The 16,656-nt window shown below is 28.9% G+C and overlaps 1 protein-coding gene across 5 annotated transcripts in view; it reads right to left on the bottom strand.

Moving 5' to 3' along the window:
* Positions 1-8,505, bottom strand: part of LOC145967763 (metabotropic glutamate receptor 8) — a 119,637-nt gene extending 111,132 nt beyond the window's left edge. For 2 of the 5 annotated variants that reach the window (XM_083092693.1, XM_083092697.1), the window contains exon 1: positions 8,370-8,505. The gene's annotated coding sequence lies outside the window, so the exon portion shown is untranslated. Of the gene's footprint in view, positions 1-8,100; positions 8,350-8,369 lie in introns of those variants that run through there. The other 3 variants (XM_083092694.1, XM_083092696.1, XM_083092695.1) reach the window with 3 other exon arrangements.
* Between the last annotated feature and the right edge of the window lie 8,151 nt (positions 8,506-16,656).

Genomic DNA, 16,656 nt, shown 5'->3' with positions numbered 1-16,656 from the left:
TTGCGGAAGTTATTACGTCATATAGGATTCTCTCGCCAGTTTCGAGATAGAAAATTGCTATTTTTTTTCGCCGATAAAAAATTTAAATTTATGCCGGATGCGAACAAAAGAAATCTCCTGCATTTTGAATTACCTTTGTAGTTTCATTTTGCAAATTTGCATTATTAACATGTAGGATATTCCTATTCTGCTCCTTCTAATGGAATAACCGATGATTCCGCTGAGGTAGCAGTTGCAAAAACACGAAAGTTTATTAGAAACTATCAAATTTGAATGTAACTATGGAAGTATGAAAACATCGATTACATTTTAGCGTTACATTTCATATGAAAATGCCATAATTAATGTTGACAACGATATTATAATTTATGCTATATGAGTTAAAACGCAAATAATAATTAGTCATTATGTTTCTATTGTTGTGTACATCACGATTGTTTCATCATTATCTTTAACAATCAGTATATATCCGGCTTTAATGATCGCAGAATTTATACCGCATAATCTAAAATCCAATCTATAAACGTATAAACTATGCATTGATGATAATATATAATGCACACAAGAATCGCAATGTTAACATTTTGCATTATTATCTTGTTGATGATCTTTATAAAATATTAAGTGCATATACATACATATGTACATATATATATATATATATATATATATATATATATATATTTAATATTTAAATGTATACATATAGAAGAAGAGGAAGACCGTGACGATATAATAAATTGGAGATACGATAGCGTGTCGAGATGCTATGCAAGTGGAACGTGACGACCGCATAAATTTCACGGAGATGTCACGCGATGAATCTTATGTCGTTACATTATTATCTGTCGCGTTACATTATGTAGTACTGGAGCACGAGACGAACAGACACCGAAAGAAACTCTGCACCTCTCTATCTCTCCAGTAAGTTATTTCGAGAGATAATTTGCGTTCGCGTTCGCTTCCGTGTGACGTACGTACTCGTACTGTGCACGAATTTATAAACTGCGGATTGCTGTTCTATTGTATGTTATCGAACCTTAGAAATAAATTTGCACATTTCACCAGAAGCGAATATAATTCGATCATGTCATTTCAATAGCTTTAATATTGTTATTATATTAAATACAATAAAACGCAATGAAGAAATTGTGATTAATCGTTGTCTTGAGAAATTCTTTGATATTTAACAAAATTTTTTATTACTTCAAGAGTACACTATATAATAAACAAGTTTAAAAATTGCATGTTCAAAATTTTCTTAAATTAAATGTTATATTAAATTTAAATTAATTTTAAATTAAATTTATATATTTTGCCTCATACGACATATATATATACACACAATATATGTATGTCGCAAGCTCTTTTTTTTATAAAAAATATAATTTTTGGAAAAAAACAAACTTTTTATGAAAAGCCAATTTGACATCTATTACAAACATCTATTAAGAGCCAATTTGACATCAATTACAAACATCTATTAAGAGATTAATGCTTTGTAAAAGAATCAAGTCTTTTGTAAAAAAATTGATTTTACCAAAAACATGTGTATATATATATATATGTGTGTATATATATATATATATATATATATATATATATATATATATAAATATATATATATATATATATATATATATATATAATAAAATAATTATTAAGTAATAAGCAAAAATGTCACATGAAGGTAACCTTCATGTGACATTTTTGCTTATTACTTAATAATTATTGCGAATTTTGCAAAATGGTAGAGGACTTTTCTTCTTAGTTTGACCCAATCTATCATCACTTTTCGTTTGGTCCCTCACGAATCGGACACCCTGTATACAGGGTGGGCCATTTTAATCTATGCACCCAAATTTCTTTGTACCTAAGACAGATACGGAAAAATGATTCAGACAAAAGTTTTATGGTTTCGAGGGGGCCATAAGATGGTATCATTGGTTTGACCTTGAAGAGTTATTTGAAGGTCACATGAAAGTCACCTTTAATTTCTTAAATGGAACCTACTATTTGTCATTGCATATTCTTGTAGCTTATCTCGAGAGCTTTCCAAAACACTATAATTAAGTACTTTTTTGTTAAGTACTTTTTGAGTTATGAGGCTTGAAATAATTTCTTAATTTTACATAAACCGTAAAATATCTTGTAAAATATTCATTTTTCGATTATCTTACCTTAATACTTTTATGTACAAAATAATGAGAGGAATCAATTGGTGTAAAGAAAACACATAGTTGTTTTTAAGAAAAAATATGGAATTGTTAATTGCAAATTACATATTTTTTCTTAAAAACAACTATGTGTTTTCTTTACACCAATTGATTCCTCTCATTATTTTGTACATAAAAGTATTAAGATAAGATAATCGAAAAATGAATATTTTACAAGATATTTTACGGTTTATGTAAAATTAAGAAATTATTTCAAGCCTCATAATTCAAAAAGTACTTAACAAAAAAGTACTTAATTATAGTGTTTTGGAAAGCTCTCGAGATAAGCTACAAGAATGTGCAATGACAAATAGTAGGTTCCATTTACGAAATTAAAGGTGACCTTCATGTGACCTTCAAATAACTCTTCAAGGTCAAACCAATGATACCATCTTATGGCCCCCTCGAAACCATAAAACTTTTGTCTGAATCATTTTTCCGTATCTGTCTTAGGTACAAAGAAATTTGGGTGCATAGATTAAAATGGCCCACCCTGTATATACAGGGTGTCCCATTTTAATTTGGACAGTAAAATATCTCAAAAACTAAGCCCAGCAAACAAAAATGTTTCAGACAAAAGTTGTATGGTTTCGAGGGGGCCATAAGATGGTACCATTGGTTTGACTTTGAAGAGTTATTTGAAGGTCACATGAAGGTCACCTTCAATTTCTTAAATGGAACCTACTATTTGTCATTGCATATTCTTGTAGCTTATCTCCAGAGCTTTCCAAAACACTGTAATTTGCAATTAACAATTCCATATTTTTTCTTAAAAATAGCTATGTTTTTTCTTTACACCAATTGATTCCTCTCATTATTTTATACATAAAAGTATTAATGTAAGATAATCGAAAAATGAATATTTTACTAGATATTTTATGGTTTATGTAAAATTAAGAAATGATTTCAAGCCTCATAACTCGAAAAGTACTTAATGAAAACTAACTTAATTATAGTGTTTTGGAAAGCTCTCGAGATAAGCTACAAGAATGTGCAAAAATATGTAGGGTGTTCCATTTTAAAAAATTAAGTTGATCTTGAAATCTCCTTAATGCCTTCATCTATAAAAATATCGTTTGTACCATACGATGTCCCCCTCTGTGTCAAACATCTTTTGGTATAAAAATTTTTTCATAGCTCTTCAACTTTAGCTAATATTCACATCGGTCACTTTATATGAATCACCCTGTATATGTATATTATGAAATTGTATTTGAAATCTGTAAATTTTGTAGAGAACATATTTAAAGTAATCTTATATATTTATTTTCATTTTAATCCACTTGGGTATGCATTAAGTGCATTATTTTCTTCGCTACTTTACTACTCCAATATGAGCTCGCTAATCCGAAAGGAAGGCAAGCGGAATCGCAAAGCGGGTTCTCTCACAGCGATTGCTAACAATAAGTGGTTTAATGGAGATTTAACTTGGTCTCTGATCTTATCTTGTTTCGTTCACGAATGTTTCAATTGATAGCTACTTCAAGATTAACATTGGCCTAATCAAAATTTACTGGCGCGATGTCGAAATTGGCAACTTCTAATACATCTTCATAAAACCGATAAATGTTTCCCCGAAGACTTTTTATCGAATTCATATATTTCGTAAACATTAAAATTGCCCTTGATGCATCTTTTTCGAAAAGTCACTTTATCTTCTATCTTATTATCCAATAGACCGTTCATGGTATAGATCACGTATAACTTATTAATTATCAAAAATGCTCTTTTTTAAGCTTCCATTGCACTTTTATTTCTTCGTGCAAAAATCGAAGAATATTAGTGAAAATAATTTAAAAAGTTTATAAAGCTTGATGTATTTTGTTATGTACATACCACATAAAATTAAATTTTATATACAGGGTGAGCCATTTTAATTAACGCACGCAATTATTTCGGAAACAAAGCATTTTAGAGAAAAATGTTTCAGACAAAAGTTTTATGGTTTCAAGGGGGCCATAAGATGGTATCATTGGTTTGACCTTGAAGAGTTATTTGAAGGTCACATGAAGGTCACCTTCAATTTCTTAAATGGAACCTACTATTTGTCATTGCATATTCTTGTAGCTTATCTCGAGAGCTTTCCAAAACACTATAATTAAGTACCTTTTCGTTAAGTACTTTTTGAGCTATGAGGCTTGAAATAATTTCTTAATTTTACATAAACCGTAAAATATCTTGTAAAATATTCATTTTTCGATTATCTTACCTTAATACTTTTACGTACAAAATAATGAGAGGAATCAACTGGTGTAAAGAAAACACATAGTTGTTTTGAAGAAAAAATATATAATTTGCAATTAACAATTCCATATTTTTTCTTAAAAACAACTATGTGTTTTCTTTACACCAATTGATTTCTCTCATTATTTTGTACATAAAAGTATTAAGATAAGATAATCGAAAAATGAATATTTTACAAGATATTTTACGGTTTATGTAAAATTAAGAAATTATTTCAAGCCTCATAACTCAAAAAATATTTAACGAAAAGGTACTTAATTATAGTGTTTTGGAAAGCTCTCGAGATAAGCTACAAGAATATGCAATGACAAATAGTAGGTTCCATTTAAGAAATTGAAGGTGACCTTCATGTGACCTTCAAATAACTCTTCAAGGTCAAACCAATGATACCATCTTATGGCCCCCTCGAAACCATAAAACTTTTGTCTGAAACATTTTTCTCTAAAATGCTTTGTTTCCGAAATAATTGCGTGCGTTAATTAAAATGGCTCACCCTGTATATATTTTAATTATTATATATATATATATATATATATATATATATATATATATTAATATTTTAATTTTCTTAGAATAAAAATGTGCTTTTATGAAGATATAAAAATAAATAAGAAAGTGAATAAAATAAAAAAATTTAAATATGTACATATATATAAGAAAATAACTTTTGAATTAGATATGTTACATAAAACATATGTATATTTCATGAAATAAAGAGAGAAAAACAGATTCGATTTTATTCAACATTTATTATACTAGAATAAAGGCAAAGTTATTTGCATTTCTATCATGTCTTCGTATAAGATCTTACTATGACAGTTTTACAAGATACCAACCATCGCAATATACATATGCTGGCATACATATGTGTATGTCATAAATAATTTTCGGCGCGGATGGGCGTCGCGACTTATGGTTACTCAGGCATATTTCTCCTATATATTACCGTTGCATACGCGATGTTATGCGCATCTGTCATTTGCAATAAATTTCTAGTATACTTTAAGTAAACTGCATTTTTCATATAAAAAAAGTTATTAAAAACATTCCATTGATAACATCAATCTTTGACATATCATGTTTAAGCACAAATATGTATAACACAAATACGTAATTTAAATCAATTTTAAAACAATTATTAAAATAATTCGAGCTTCAAAAACACAATGCATAAAATATCTTTCTCATTGCTATTAATAAATGTAATAATAAAGTTTAATTAAAATTTTCAACAACTTTGTTTTGCTTTCATAGCAGTTTAATTTTTGAAGCTTTATTGCCAAGAGGTATGTATATTACAAAATAAACATTATATATATATATATATATATATATATATATATATAATTTTAGATATTAAAAAAATTTCTGAAAAGAGGCATTTAAATTTTTATTAAATGTAAATGGACTATGCATTTAGCAATCTGTAGAAAATACATTTCTGAGACGATCTATGTAACTCACGTATCGCATAAAATAAAAAGTAATTTTTTGTAGCATATCAATCTTCATATCTCACTATTTCAATCAATTATGATTGCCTCCATAACGTATACATAAATAGATCATAGATGTTCCGTACGTTCAGTAAAAGCTGAGCTTCACATTATTGACTTGATAGCGATTGTTACATTTTTTGCAGATACAATAACACTACTAACGTAAAGATGAAATGCGAAGATAGGTTATTATCAATTTTCTCAAACGTTTTATTACGAATTTATCAAATAAATAGATAAATAAAAAAAAACATAAAATGGACATCTGTCATCACACATTTCGATGCGACAAATTGTTGCATTAAAAAAGAATACGTGCATGCAATAATTGAATTTTACAGTAAATTGAATTGCATGCTGACGAAAGTTCTAAAATTAGCAAACAGCATTACCAAACAGCGTAGTCAGTCCTTGTTATAAATATAAGCATTTTATTTCCATTAAATATTTGTTATTTTGATTTAAATTCAGTAGTTTATTTTGAATTTAATTTCTTTTAATATTATAATTTTTCAGGAAAAGTATTTTAAAAAGCATATAGATCTTTGGAAAGTTGAAATTATAATTTCTCTCAACATCGTAATCGATAAAACTCGGTAGAAAAGAAAACAAAACGCCATTAAACGCCATCTTTGCAACAGGATGCTTTCCCACGCAATTGATATCTTGCAACAGTATCTTACCACTTATCGATGGTTTCTCGATAAGCGAAGATCTCCTTCGTTTGCGAGTGATCCACTATTTTTGTTTTTTAGCTAGCCATACCCATTCGATAACGGAGATATTGCTGCTGAGATGTTATCACATTTGCAAAGTTAATTGGGGATATATAAAATATATTGGCTTCCTCAGAAATGCTACTAAATCGAATATAATATTTTATTTCAGCTGTCAAATATTACGCTGTTATATCATTTATGAAAATATTATAAAAATATTATAAGACTTTTCTATTTAAAAATCTCAACAAAAGATACTTTAAGACTATAAATTTAGTTAAAAAAAACTACGACTTAAATTTACATAAAAGAACCGAATCTATCTCGCGCGGATGTCATTTAAGCTATATGCGATGCATATGAAAAAATGCAGGAATGAACATCTGCAGCTGAACATTTCGCAGGATAAATTTAGCCAAAAAAAAGTTTGCGGATGCAAACGATATCAACGCGACCGACGTTGCGGTTAATACGTTAAGCATCGCGGAAGTTTCACTGATGCATGTATCACGACAAAACGAAGAGCAAGCTACCCTAGCATTTGCCGCAGCAGGCAATGGCGACATCATCGAGATACAAGCGCCAAATGCACTACCTTCTAATTTTCCAGCTAAAACTGAAGAGAGAAAAAAAGAAAGAAAGAGAGAGAGAGAGAGAGTGCCCGATATCCTATTTCCCTAAATCTCTCAGAGCACCCGCGATACGACTAACAGAAATAAAAAAAAGTTAAATCTTTTTACCGTGTAATTATATAAGCTCATATTAAGCTCAAAATAATCTTGGGAAATATAAGAGCTTGATTATGTTTTAATTAACTGGATTAATTCATTGGGGACTGCTGTTCCTGCACGCTAATATGCGGAAAATTCGCAATGTTAAAAGATAAGCTAGAAATTTTTCATACATATCATATCTAAATGGTATTAATCTCTGAATTTTTAAATAGAATTAATATAATGTAATCTATATTTAATTTTTAGTGTTAATTTAGTGTTAATATTAATATATATATATTGCATTTTATTTAAGAGTAAGTATTAAACATATTTAAAAAATACTATCTTACTTATATATCTTAAACGTAAGATATTTTTATTTGAGGAAACGTTGACCCGGAATATAATCTTTATTTGAACAACAAATTCAGTGAATTAATTATTAAATAAAGTTTTACATATATAACAAAGATTTAATGGCAGTATCGAAACGATAAAGTAATTTATTCATCATATAACGAAAAATCTTCATTCCATTTTAAAATTATTGTAACAAATCGACATCCAATGATAACATAAAAAGATCTCCATTTTTTCTGGGCAACAACGAAAAACGGCAGCATCACTCACTATAAAAAAAAAAAAAAAAAAAAGAAGAAATATCCATTGCGCACAAAACACAATAGCCAAAGATAGCTTCGTTTACCAATCGGGTAGTTGCATTATATCCGCTATCGAACAATGAAAAGTGATTGTGTTCCATCGACGCACTATTTAGCAACATAAAAAGAAGTATTTCCACCATAAAAGAGCGTTGCGTTTACTATTAATTAAATAACGCACACAAAGCACAATCACATGCCGCGCAGAGGGGGAGGGGAAGAGGGTTTCACAAAGAGCAGTCCTGAGGAGCCGCTGCCACGTCCGCGCAACAATGGGCAGAACTACTGTGTCGTTCTCTTTTTATCAACGTACGCTGGTCATCCAGAAGGAGCAACGTCGTTGCTGACGTCGACGACGACGCTGCTTGGCTTATCGCGATGACGGAAGGAGGAAAGGGAGGAAAAGAGGAGCTCTTCTCGCTCGCTCTCTCTTTGTCTCTCTCTTTCGCTCTTGTTAGTCGAAACCGGGAAGCATCATGATGGGAATATCGTCCTCGAAGGGGATGATTCGCAACAACGCGCGCAACGACAACCGCGTTGCCGGTACCGCGGGACAGACTGAAATCGGCGCGAGAGGCGCTCAGCCTCTTATAGGAAGCATCGGGGCGCAAGCGCCGTTGATGGGGGTGAGAAGGAAGGGTTGTTGGTTATTCGAAAGGGATGGGCCACGTTTCGAAAAGAGTGGCTCCCGTCGATCCACCCCCGCGCGAATCGATCGACTTTTCATCAGCGCCCGTCGAAATGGAAGCAACGTCGAACGGAACGTCGTCATCATCGTCGTCGACGTCATCGTCGTTAGGTTCATTTATATTTGAATTAAATAGTACACAAAGCGAAACGTAATTATCGGTGTAACTCAAACGTGTACCAAAAAATAGGGCGTAATTAGATCAAAGCGATCGCGAGTTCGAGTATAATTAGACTAAAAGGAAAAAATTGTGGTAGGCGTTTCACTAATAGCTTATTAACATAAGCTAATTTTCTTCTTTTTTTCTTGAAAAGCATGACTCTTATAAAATTTCATTTTTCCAAGAAGATAAGAATAAAAACAATAAAAGAAAAATATTGTGACATAAGAGATAATGTGTCATATGTTATATATGTGTATACAATTTTTATCTCTTATCTTTTGAGAATATATTTATCACAAAGATACGAATCTTAATATTAATTTTTATCTATCCAACACTTTAAATAATTTTTCAAAGAACTCATGGAACATTCTATCTTTTCATTATCTGTTCATTGTATATATTTCAATATATAACAAGAGCAATTATAAAACTGTAGGCGTACTAACATTTCTAAAATCCAATTACATAGATGTGAGTATTATAATCTTTCGGGAAATATAGCTCATAAATTTTCATATTAATTAAAATAGAATTAAAGTTTATCATTGAAAAGTAATAATAATAAAAATTAATAATAAGTGAACATAGATGTATACCCAATAAGATGCATTGACAATGATTAAGGAAATAATTTAAGGACTAGGATCTGATTATATAATTTAGATTGTGTAAACCGCTGTAATCTGGAAAGCTTATAATGCATTGGATATAATATAATACCACGCTTGCGCGTGTACGAACATCGCATACATGGTTTGTTTATTCATCTACTATCAACTAATCATCGTTACATACATTCGAATGTTAATAAATTTAATTCGCAATTCTTACGAGAAAATTATCAGATTACTTGTTACACATTTAAATTATACAAATTAATTAATCCAACCCAATTAAATACCGTAATTATTTATTATTATTTAATTATTTATGCTATATAGTACAAAAATATAGATATTTTTGATATCTATGTTTTTTGTTAAAAAATCTTGTCAATAGTAAAATTGATATGTAAAATACATCAAGCCATGTCTAAACTTTACATTTTGATATTTAGTGTTTATTCTCTATAATTATAAGAACCGGTTGCCAATTTAATTGGCTTTGGAACAATTGGATTTTGCAAGGAAATGTTGGCATAACACAAAACTCAATATACTGATATAATCAGATATTATACTATAATATACAGGGTTTGCCAAAAGTGTGGAAACCCCTTATAATATTTCGAAAAATACATTTTTAAAAAAAATGTTTCATACAAAAGTTATAGGGTTTTATGTGGCGCATTACACAGCAACATTATTATGACCTCGAATAGCGTTGTCAAGGTTATGTGAAGGTCACCTCCAACTTTTTAAATGGGACACCCTATATGCTTTTGCATATTCTTGTAGCTTATCTCGAGAGCTTTCCAAAACACTATAATTAAGTTAGTTTTCATTAAGCACTTTCCGAGTTATGAGGCTTGAAATCATTTCTTAATTTTACATAAACCGTAAAATATCTAGTAAAATATTCATTTTTCGATTATCTTATCTTAATACTTTTATGTACAAAATAATGAGAGGAATCAATTGGTGTAAAGAAAAAACATAGTTGTTTTTAAAAAAAAATATGTAATTGTTAATTGCAAATTACATATTTTTTCTTAGAAACAACTATGTTTTTTCTTTACACCAATTGATTCCTCTCATTATTTTGTACATAAAAGTATTAAGGTAAGATAATCGAAAAATGAATATTTTACTAGATATTTTATGATTTATGTAAAATTAAGAAATGATTTCAAGCCTCATAACTCGGAAAGTACTTAATGAAAACTAACTTAATTATGGTGTTTTGGAAAGCTCTCGAGATAAGCTACAAGAATACGCAAAAGCATATAGGGTGTCCCATTTAAAAAGTTGGAGATGACCTTCACATAACCTTGACAACGCTATTCGAGGTCATAATAATGTTGCTGTGTAATGCGCCACATAAAACCCTATAACTTTTGTATGAAAAATTTTTTTTAAAAATGCGTATTTTTCGAAATATTAAGGGGTTTCCACACTTTTGGCAAACCCTGTATACTATACTATAATATATTAGAAACGTACATAGCTTAAATACCTTTGTATGATGTACCAATTCAGTATAATGAAACTATAATGTAGAGAATTAGCGAGTAATCCATAATTCTCTTTGCTCTACCATCCCTTTAGTTGTTTCAGTACGCGAAGAATTTAATATGGGTTAATTAATTTAGCGCTAACAGTTTTAAAGCATGTACATGTGTTGTATAAGAAATCATTCATTTTTCTCACTGCAACAAATTTCCTCTGTGTGTGATGAACTTATATGTGTGTATATATATTATTAAAATGATATATATATATATATTACTTTAATAATATATTCATTAGCAAATTATTAATATATATAAAGGCGATTTTAAATTTAATAAAAAATTAAAATGGATTTTATAAATTAACGTCAAAATGTATTGCTCATAAAGTGCTTATATAAAATAATATTTTTTAGAAATATACTTTTTTAAAACTAAATACAATGTTTTTTTTCTTTAATATATATACTCCATTATTTAATTTTTAATTTTATATATTAAAAATACATTATTAAGTTTTAAAATATTAACGTAAAATTAATTCATAAATTCATTAATATTCTACGTTTTAAATATGAAAAGCAGAAGCTTTATAAACTGGATTAAGCATGAACGACTTAATTGTATCGCGAATAATGCAAACGCTTGCTTCACTTAACAAACACAGCATGTACATGTAAAACGACAAATCGTTTACAATGCGAAGTTTGCTTGCTTCGGGTGTCCATTATAAACTGCAGCTAGTGCGAACGACGCGGACAAGAACTTAATGCAAAATAAACTTGGTTTTCTTTGCCGAACTTTGCGCACGGTAACCGACCAAGTCTTCATTTCAATTATCGTGTGAATTTATCCTTAATATCATTGCATCTGACGGGAGTTCTCGTTACCGAAAGTTACTTTTTTACTTAATTTTTAAGTTCAACATCACGTTTTTGCAATAAAGACAAACCAAAGATTAAAATAAAAGGCTACTATATCTTAAAATACTGATTAATACATATGTTTGTTCATAGATATTAAGGAAGCATATTTCCTGATATAATAATTATAAATTTGAACATATGAATTTGTATTAATCATTAGTTCATTAATTACTTTTTGTACAGTTTATAATTTCACGGAATATTATAGGATATACATCATGAAGAAACAGAAAATAATATTATCACATCATAATAAAGGAATTAAAATTTTAATGCAAATTTTAAAGTAATAATAGGTCGACTCTGGTACATTATAATTTTTTATAAATTTAAATAATTGTTTCTCTCTCTAATATATTTTCATGAAATATATTTCATATCATCGCAAAAAGATATGAGGAATCAATTTTATAATAAATAAATGTATTCACTCACCGACTACTGCATAATGTATTCACTTTACCACTTTTATTCCATTTTGCCAGCATCACCTGAAAAAACAGAGAGGAATTTAAATATTATAGTTAATTTTTTGTTTTTGTTTATTTATTAAAAAATAATTTTTGTTTAGTTATATATATATATATATATATATATATATATATATATATATATATATAATATATATATATATATATATATAATATATATATATATAATGTGTATGCATTTATTCCTTCATGACATATAACGACTTAGCCTTATATCTTACTTTATATTTAAATTTGATAGATTAATTTATATACAATAAAAAAATAAAATAAATAACATAAAGAATAAATAATATTTTAAGATTATAAATATATTTAATAGAATATAAATATTTCACAATCTTTCTAATGTAAAATAAATACTAATATTGTATGAAAATCTCGATATAAAAATTGCAATTAATCGAAGATTACACAATATATCAAATACTCATTATATATAATTCAGTTTTATTGTAGATAAAAAATAGATTATGATTAAAATAAGAAAAATTAGAAGAAAATTTCTATTAAATCATAAAAGAAATAAAAACATATAATATAATATAGAATACCTAAAATATAACAAAAAAATGTAAATATAAAATATCAAAAGATATAAAAAAATATAAAAAAATATAATACAAAAATATAAAAAAATATGTTAATTGCTTACTAATTACTAATGATTATTCTGAGATTGTAGGAATATTTCTTTGATCACTATGACAGATATCGATAAGAAATAAATTGTGAAACATAGATAATTACAATCACCTGGATTAATAATGCGATGTAATGATATTCCAACACTTTATTAATACGATACTCTCATTATTTATTCACACGCACGAGTCGCTTTGAAAAGTGCGCAGAAATACGGAACATCGAGCAACTCAGCTGATCAAGAAATCCCATATTAATTAACCATACTAATTAACGACCAAAGACGCTTGCTTCATTTAGCACACCCGATACTCTATCGCACTGTGAGCGAGTTGAAAAGTTGCGGACAAAAGTTGAAAATAAGAAGTGTCGACGGATATACGCTTTATTATGATAACATGTAATAATTATCACATAACTATCACGAATTTTTTTTATTCAGCACAAATGGCGAACGACACATAAAATATGTAATTAATATATAATATAAATAATAAATATATAATTAATATATAATATAAATATATAATTAATAAATATAAATATTATGAGATACAAGATTCTATATTCTAAAAATACGAAAAAATACATGTACTTTTAAAATGCGAAGACATTACAAAAAAAAGATACGATTAATTATGTGAATTGTTGCCATAATCTGGACTCCGATAATTACTCTATAGTATTCGATAATTCGCATATTTACTCGTATATGCAATTTATGATTGAAAATGCATTACGTAATATTAAACAATGCGCTTATTTCCGATGAATGATAATTAAAACTGCAATATCACGTTTCATTTGATATTATTTGATTTAGGAGCTTTACGTAGAAATGTAGAATTTCTTCCCTGATTAATTGCGATAGTCCGTAATAAAATTAATGACAAGAATGTGATTTTATTCTATTCTATTTTATATTTATTTTTTAATTTTTTTAACTTACCTATTTCAGAAATTTGAAAAATACTATAAAGTGTTTTTCAACGAAGAGACGATATAATAAATCACAATTGTTCCAATTAACAGCGGCAAGAAACAATCACGAAATACTTTTTCCTCGACATCGCGTCGCGTCGCGGCGGGAAATATGGCGACTGATACAAATATGCGATCGTAAGCGAGCGACGCCGGATTCGATCGAGAACGCGTCAATCGCGTTCCTAACTAATGGCTCTAATTAACACTACACGACTCACTTTATTCGTCACTACTGACAGTTGCCCGCGTGTGTAAATTACTCGCAACGACTTTTAAAAACGGCGGAGAAACGATAAACGCGCAGTGGCAAATTTTGCTTCGACCGATGCAGCTTCCTCACTTTGACGAGTACGAACGTAACTGCGCATGCGCGCACATTATTAGCGCGCCGAGTCATGCGAATCGATCTGAAAGAAACTAAATTCAATTTTAATTCTCGCGTAACGCGCGTATATCCAAATAAATATTTCGCGAAACTTGAGAAATGAAATCAAAAGTCGAAAATGTTAGGTATCTCCTTCTGAATATGATGTATAAAGGAAAATTATCTTCTTTATAATTATAAATTTTATTGATAGCATCTCGTCAATGTTTAAAAAGTTACGAGATCAGAAAATGTGACAAGAGATGTGACAAAATATGATATTATACTGTCCCATATTCCTGATACGATGAAAATTTATTTATAAACGATAAGAGAAACTTAACTGCACAAATGTAAGATATATCATAATGTGTAAAAACATGTTAAAATCGACAATATGTCCTATTAGTTTTAGGATTTACAAATATGGCAATATTTTGTAAATTTATATATGTATTTATATCTATTTTTATATGTATTTGCTATCTTAACGCATACCTGTATATTTCTTCCTATTAACTGTATTTATTTGAACATCTCTGTTTTATGGCTTATTGTTTGTTACACTTATCGAAAGAATATAATAATACATACACACAATAAATCACTAGAATTATAGCCATCACTTGATAATTGCAATTGTCAAAGTAGCGACATCTTTAATTAACTTCGCGACTAATGCATATACGAGGTTATGTTCAAAAATCTATTGGAATAGAGGTACGTTTGATTGACCAATCAAAAGCAAAGTTTCTTTTGCCCTGAATGGTCAATCATTCCTTTACTTTGATTGGTAGATTTTCGAACACTCTTAGATTTCTCTCTCCTTTTTTCTCTCTCTCTCCTCTCTCTTTCTCCCTCTCTTATAGCGTTTTCGACTTGTCGGGTTCAATCGCTCCAGGGTAGTTTACTAGACGTTATTGATCAATCACAGCCATTCTTCTGAAGAATGTAACCATATATTCTTCAGAAGAATGACTGTGATTGGTCCATAACGTCTAGTAAACTACCCCGGAGCGAATAAACCCGACAAGTCGAGAAGACTATTACTCTTTCTCACTCCCTCCCCCTCCCCCTCCCATGTACTTTAATCGTGGAAGAGCATTTATTATTTTGTGCAATTAATAAAAAGATTTCGGACAAAAATGAAATATAACATTGTATCGGTAAAACAGGACTATATAATCAAAACGGCCGGTAAAAACATCAATCTTCTATTATCTCCGGTCCCACTTGGTGGTCATGAAAATTTACCCAGGACTGTCGGTCTTTAACAGTATCTCATCGGTGCTAAGGCCCAGTTGCACCAACATTATTTTAGTTTTAAGCGAAACTTAAATATATATCTGTCTTTATTTATTTAGAAAGAAAGATAAAGATAGACATATATTTAAGTCTCGCTTAAAGCTAAAATAACGTTGGTGCAACCGGGCCTAACACCGGCACCAGAGAGAAGACTGAAAGATGTCATGGCCCGCTTTTAGGTGATCCCTGGAAGCGATACTCCCTCTGTGGACATTAAAAACGTGAACATGAACTACAAAGCTAATGTCCACGAATGTTCTCAGAGGGTAATATATATGTCTCTCTGATAATATAAATAATATAAATAAAAATATAAATAATTTAATTAATAATAATTTATTATATTATAAAAATATTAGTATGTTATTTATTATATTATAAAAATATTAGTATGTTCTCTCTTTCCACGCTATTATTTATTTATGTGTGTTCTTTTTCTTCTCAACATCATTTATTTATTTTTTATTTATTTATTTATTTATTTATTTAGCTCGCTCTAAGTCAGTCTTCTAAAATGCAAAACTAAATATTATAGAATTTGACTTTGAAAATAAAATAATCAAATAAATTCAAATAATTAGCATAACGAAAGATTCCGTGATAAGTTATTTAATAAATAATCAATTTTAATTAATTAATGAAAATACTTCTATAATTTAATATATTCCGCGTTAGCGTATATTTTATAATATATAAAATATTTCGGCAACGAATTATCGATAACACGGTGTTCGACTTTGGCAATACAAAAAATAAACAGTAGCGCGCTATGTTAAAGCTTTAATATTAGAATTAACTATATTTCGACCAATGTTTTAATTTTCTCAATCCTTGTTATTAAACAATATACAATTTAATCGAAAATCGATTAAATGATAGAAATCCAAAATATTAAATAATTACTTCGATCGTTGCGATTTT

The sequence above is a fragment of the Camponotus vicinus genome, unplaced genomic scaffold, assembly GCF_025532165.1.
Source record: "Camponotus vicinus isolate PSW18456_S1 unplaced genomic scaffold, iyCamVici1.0 SCAF_3, whole genome shotgun sequence".
Classification (NCBI taxonomy): domain Eukaryota; kingdom Metazoa; phylum Arthropoda; class Insecta; order Hymenoptera; family Formicidae; genus Camponotus; species Camponotus vicinus.
Note: the sequence above shows the minus strand (reverse complement) of the source record. Positions and strands in the feature narration are given on the sequence as shown.